Here is a 5,766-nt window from a genome sequence, read left to right as displayed (position 1 = left end):
GATTTTCATATTGAAAAGTAACTGTTTTGTCTTGTATACTAAAATTGTGCATGGTAATCATTGTTTGTGAATTTGTGTTGGATTTTTCTAAAACATAACTTAATAAAATTGTTTATTCCCACCAACGTTGTCTTTGCCTGCTTATGATAAACATTTTATCATAATAAAACTAAGGTCTATCTTGTCCCATTTTTATGAAGTGAAAATTATCTGATTTCAAATTTGCTACATTTGAAGGATGCAAAAATGACCGATAAGACAATGGCTGAAAAAACGTTTATTTGGTCCGATAAAACGGAAATATCCCGGGCAGCATTAAGCCGACCTTTAAGTGATTAGCCGTCAACAGATGAGGAATTCTGCCATGGTAACATTAATTTCTTTTCAATGTCAACAGTAGTCCTTAATATCATCCCCTGGCATCGTATCGCACTTGGCTAATGAGGAGGGTGTCTCTTTGTAAAGACGACAAGGCAAGGGACACGGGAGGGAGAGATGGAAATTAATCACAGAGGTTTATTAATGAGGTGCTTTGTGCCCTTTGAGGCCAACGAACAATGTGAGAGAGTGATTGGTGGCAAGTGCCATCCATCACATTGGAAGCTGCGGACAACGGTGAGGGAAAGCCTTTCCAGGCAAGCCGTAATGTGAGCGCCAAACAGGGTAATATCGCACAGCTATTTACGTCTGGTTCTAGGCGTTCGGATTGATTGACGTCGGTTTATAACTTTATTGTGAAGCATTAGCTTCAAGTAGGCTGCAATGGACAATATGGAAATATCACTGATACGAACATGAATGTCCGTGCATTCTTCAACAACAAGAAGGTGGTCTGTGTCTTCATTGGGGAGTCTCAGTGAGTGATTTATTCCGATTCTGGTTCTTGACGCAGTGGCTCTCGTGTTCTCTGAGAGCAGAGCTTTCTTGATCAGACGCCGGCGTATCATGGCCAGACCTGGATTTAGTGAGGCCTGTCGGGGCACAAGAATGTAAATTACAGCTCAATGTTCCTAGACAGTGCTGAGCCGGTGGCTTCATCTGTTCTGACAGGCTCTTGACTGTATGTTATGATGAGAGACAGGTCCGGGTTGGCGCTGGGCTCCGACTCCTCGGCTGACAATGTGAATTATGGAGGCCCCAAGAAGCATGAGCATGCATCAGCAGACCCCAACTTCGATTAATCCCTCTCTCAAAGGTTCCACTGACCCAGCTCTGCCTCTGTACAATTTCATAGAAATAGCATAATCATGGAGGCAATGGACCTTAGGGCACCACTGAGCAGATCCAAATTAGTCTTACATGGATATTCCATACATAAATAGTTCATTCAGTTGTTTCATAGATAGATAGATAGATAGATAGATAGATAGATAGATAGATAGATAGATAGATAGATAGATAGATAGATAGATAGATAGATAGATAGATAGATAGATAGATAGATAGATAGATAGATAGATAGATAGATAGATAGATAGATAGATAGATAGATAGATAGATAGATAGATAGATAGATAGATAGATAGATAGATAGATAGATAGATAGATAGATAGATAGATAGATAGATAGATAGATAGATAGATAGATAGATAGATAGATAGATAGATAGATAGATAGATAGATAGATAGATAGATAGATAGATAGATAGATAGATAGATAGATAGATAGATAGAAAACAATGTGTGCCCATTTCTCATACTTTTCCTAATACATCTATTATATTGGGGTAACGCCATGTTATTTTGATGTCAGTGAAGCGTAACGGGAGTCCCTTCTGAAAATGGAGCTATTCCAGAAAAGGAGCTAAAGCCTATTGCATGTTTCTCCACTAATCCGTCTCTTGGACACTCAGCGCATCCCACAGCTTAGAAAGCCACCGCACAGGCTGAACTGTGATGAACAATCTCCTGGAAACAATCACACAGAATTTCGCTCATATCATGCCTTGGCCAAGTTCACATGCCCACACAGAAGCACTCCGGTGCCAGCAGCCGTCCCGCAAGATATCACAAGCCACTGTTTGAAGGACTGCTTAACAAAAACTGTGCAGCAAAATCATTCATGCTTGAAACACTGCAACATTGTGATTGAATTGCAGTCATCACATGGAAACAAAAGAAAGAATGGTGTGTAATTAAAAGAGGATTAACTCCAAGAGAATTTGAAAGTGACGCCACACCTAAAAGAGAATCTGACCAGTATGTGGAGAGTGTGCACCCGAGAGTATCCTCTTGCACTAATGCTCTCGGCAAATCGAATTTAGACGTGCAAACATCCGTCGCCTCTGCTGATATGTTGTCTCAACATTAACACACCCACGCATTCAAAGACCCCCCCACACACACACACACCACACACCACACACACACACACAGCCCAACTGTGATGTTACTGGATGTCTCAATTTTGCTGGTGTTCTTGTAAATGTGTCAATATTCATCTTCTCTCGACTCAAATGAAGGTTATGATTGATTTGTATTTTAAAGCACGCTTTGCTTTCCAGTCACAGTGGCAACATCAAAATTAAATACATTTTTGTAAACCTTTATGGGTGACTGGAATTTGTATGAAGTGTATCTTATCACTGAAAGATAATGTGATTTGTGCCTTGGATGGTCTCTGTGCATCTCGCTTTTAAATGCTAAATTGAATATAATGCTTGCTGCTCCGGTAAGAACATATTCCTCAATTGATTGTAATTTCCTGGTTCAATCCGCAATATATGCATCTTAAGTGCATGGAAGAAAATACCGTATGCCCACATTACAGCTTTGCATATCCTGGTATTTTCGCAGTCAACTTAGTGATTTGAGTAATGCTTGCTGACCCGGAATGACTTTTTGTTATGGAACGAGGCCACGTTTGTTGGCCTTGCCTCCATCTTGCAGCTCATTATACCTGAGCCAACACACCTGGACCCTGATTAGCTGAGAAGCTTTAAAAGACGCACTGGAACGAAGCGACTCATTCCCAGTTTGCTGTTGCAGCAGTGCATTGTTTTCAGTTTTCTTGTGTTGAAAATATTTTATTGTGTCATTATAGTTTTTTTCTTTCATTTTGGTGGTGACTTTTTGGACCTTTTTTGCCACACACCTGGTTTTTCGATCACGTGTTCCATTCTAATGTAACACATTCAATTCGCAGCTGTGCAATATCCACAATTATTAGTTTGAATATTTCATTGTTTGAAGCTGTTTCCAAACCTTTGACTGGTACTTTTTTGATGACCAGTTCACTTCTCATCTTTCATGATTGTGCTGAGGACTGAAGTAAACAAACAAGACCACCTCGCTGACCTCTCAGATTGACCCTATTTGTTTTTTTCGTGCCCCCCCCCAGCCCTTCATGCCAAACACTGCTGGCGCTGTCATATAGGCACCCCAAATACATACAGACATGGCCTGTCCATCAAAACAGCACAGTCAGCTCGATTCCCGGTGTGCAATGAGACTGTCCGCATGCCCCCATCCCCCTTTCCTACCCCCACATTTTTCTCTAATAGCATTCCACTTCATGTGTGAGAAGCACAGCTTGAGGTAGACCACAAAGCATTAAATCACTATTTGCTGATAAAACACTCAACACAGTAATGGTGTACAGGGAGTCCATCTCCATAGAGACAAAGTGGCTCTTACTGGTCAGTTTCATTATAGGTGCCATTTACGATGAATGTCAACTTTTGTGGCCATGTTGAGTTTAGCTTAATGCTGCTTAATGCTGCCGATTCCACAAAGGCTGACATTGGGAAAATGGTCATGAAAAAAAAAAAAAAAAAAACTCAAGTCACCTTCAACATCGTCATGCTAATCACAGAACATGACATAATATTCTCGAAAATGTTGTTGGTTGATTGTTTGTCTGACAATCACATTATATTGCATAAATCCATTTTATCTACGATTGGCTGTAATGCGGGTGGTTCGGTGGAGCACTGGTTAGAACGTCCGCCTCACAGTTAGGAAAGTGCGGGTTTGATTACACCTCCGACCCTCCCTGTGTGGAGTTTGCATGTTCTCCCCGTGCCTGCATGGGTTTTTCTCCTGGCACTCCAGTTTCCTCCTACATCCCCAAAACATGCTTGGTAGGCCGATTGTCCCGAGGTGTGAGTGCGAGTGCGGATGGTTGTTCGTCTCTGTGTGCCCTGCGATCGGCTGGCAACCGGTTCAGGGTGTCCCCCGCCTACTGCCCGATGACCACTGGTATAGGCTCCGTCACGCCCACGACCCCCGTGGGAACAAAGCGGAACAGAAAATGGATCTATCTATCTACATATCTATTCCCTCAAACAAAACAAGCACATCAACTGTAGTTTGACAGAAATGTTTGGCAACATAGTTTGTATAGCACTGGTCCCAACCCAGTCAAGTCCGATGCCATCAGCACTCAATCCAAATGGCTTCCAACCGTTCTTCAGAGATTGATAGTGCATGGTGAAGAGCAAGCTGGCTTTTATTTATTGAATCGCCCGACCTTCGCCTAGAAATCAATACTTGGATTTATGAGCAAATCTGAAACACATTTTCTCACACCCTGAGACTGGAGGGCAGTTTAATTGGCAAAATCTATTCATCTGATTAGATATTATTCACATTGGGCATTGTTTAACTCACTTGTAATTGCATGGCTTAATAAAAGGGACAGGACTGCTCAATTAATTAACACCCTCGGATGTGAAAAAATCAGCATGGGTTTTCTCATTCAAAATGAAATGTGGCAAAAGTAAAGTATAGCTAACATTTACTGTATTTTGTTTTGGTTTCTCTTTGCTGCAATAAATAAATAGATACATAAATAAATAGTAAGGTATAGCTAATATTTACTGTATTTTGTTTTGGTTTCTCTTTGCTGCAATAAATAAAGTCCACATAGCTAAATGCCATTCTTCGGATGCTGGAAGTGAGATTGTAATCCCAAGAGGAAAGTGAGTCCTCAGCAATCCATCTGATAAACAATGACATAAGAATCGCTTTACAGAACGCAAAAGCAGCAGCTCTTGTTAAAGCAACGTCTGCAGATTTATATTTATGCCATTTAAAAACAAAAAGAAAATAAGTCCTGACAGTAGACTGAGTCCATTAAATGTCATTGTTCTTTGGGGAAGGAAAGCAGACCGCCATCCTTGTCCTTGATCTAAGTATAGAATTAGCTTGGCTATATAAATCTGAGTTTTATTCATGTGCTTTCAGAAACTCTGTTTGTAAAGATTAGTAAAAATGCACCATATCTAAAAATGCACCATTCATTAGACGACTGAACACTGTCACATATTTCAGGGTTAGGTAATGGAACAATGCCAAGCCAGAAAACAAACTAATGTTATTCTTTCTTCTAAATATCCAGGTCGACAGTAAGACTACCAGTGCAGCTTCATTATTTCTGCTTTCACCATTTTAGGAAAACAACTCCTCATTATCATCAATAAACAAACTTGGTGATATAAAACAGAATATGCACAAAGAGAAAACTGTGTTACAACATAACGAGGTTCTCGGCAGAAAAAGTTGATTTGCTCAATACAGTACATTCACCGGGGCCAGTGAAAGATATATTGTGGAAATGCAGGGCTTAAATTTTGCTTCCCTTGTACCAGATGTAATAGATCCTAACTCGGAAAGGTCTGTTTTTCTGGCAGGGATTCGCGTTATGAAGTCTCCGATGAGCGAGGAAACAGACGGGATGAGGGTTCTTATCACTGCTCTGGCAGTTAATTCGTAAGTGTGTGTGTAGATGTGTGTGTATTATATATATGCGGGCGTGCGTGCGT

This window comes from Syngnathus leptorhynchus, chromosome 11, assembly GCF_054491065.1.
Source record: "Syngnathus leptorhynchus isolate UIUO chromosome 11, UIUO_Slep, whole genome shotgun sequence".
Classification (NCBI taxonomy): domain Eukaryota; kingdom Metazoa; phylum Chordata; class Actinopteri; order Syngnathiformes; family Syngnathidae; genus Syngnathus; species Syngnathus leptorhynchus.
Note: the sequence above shows the minus strand (reverse complement) of the source record.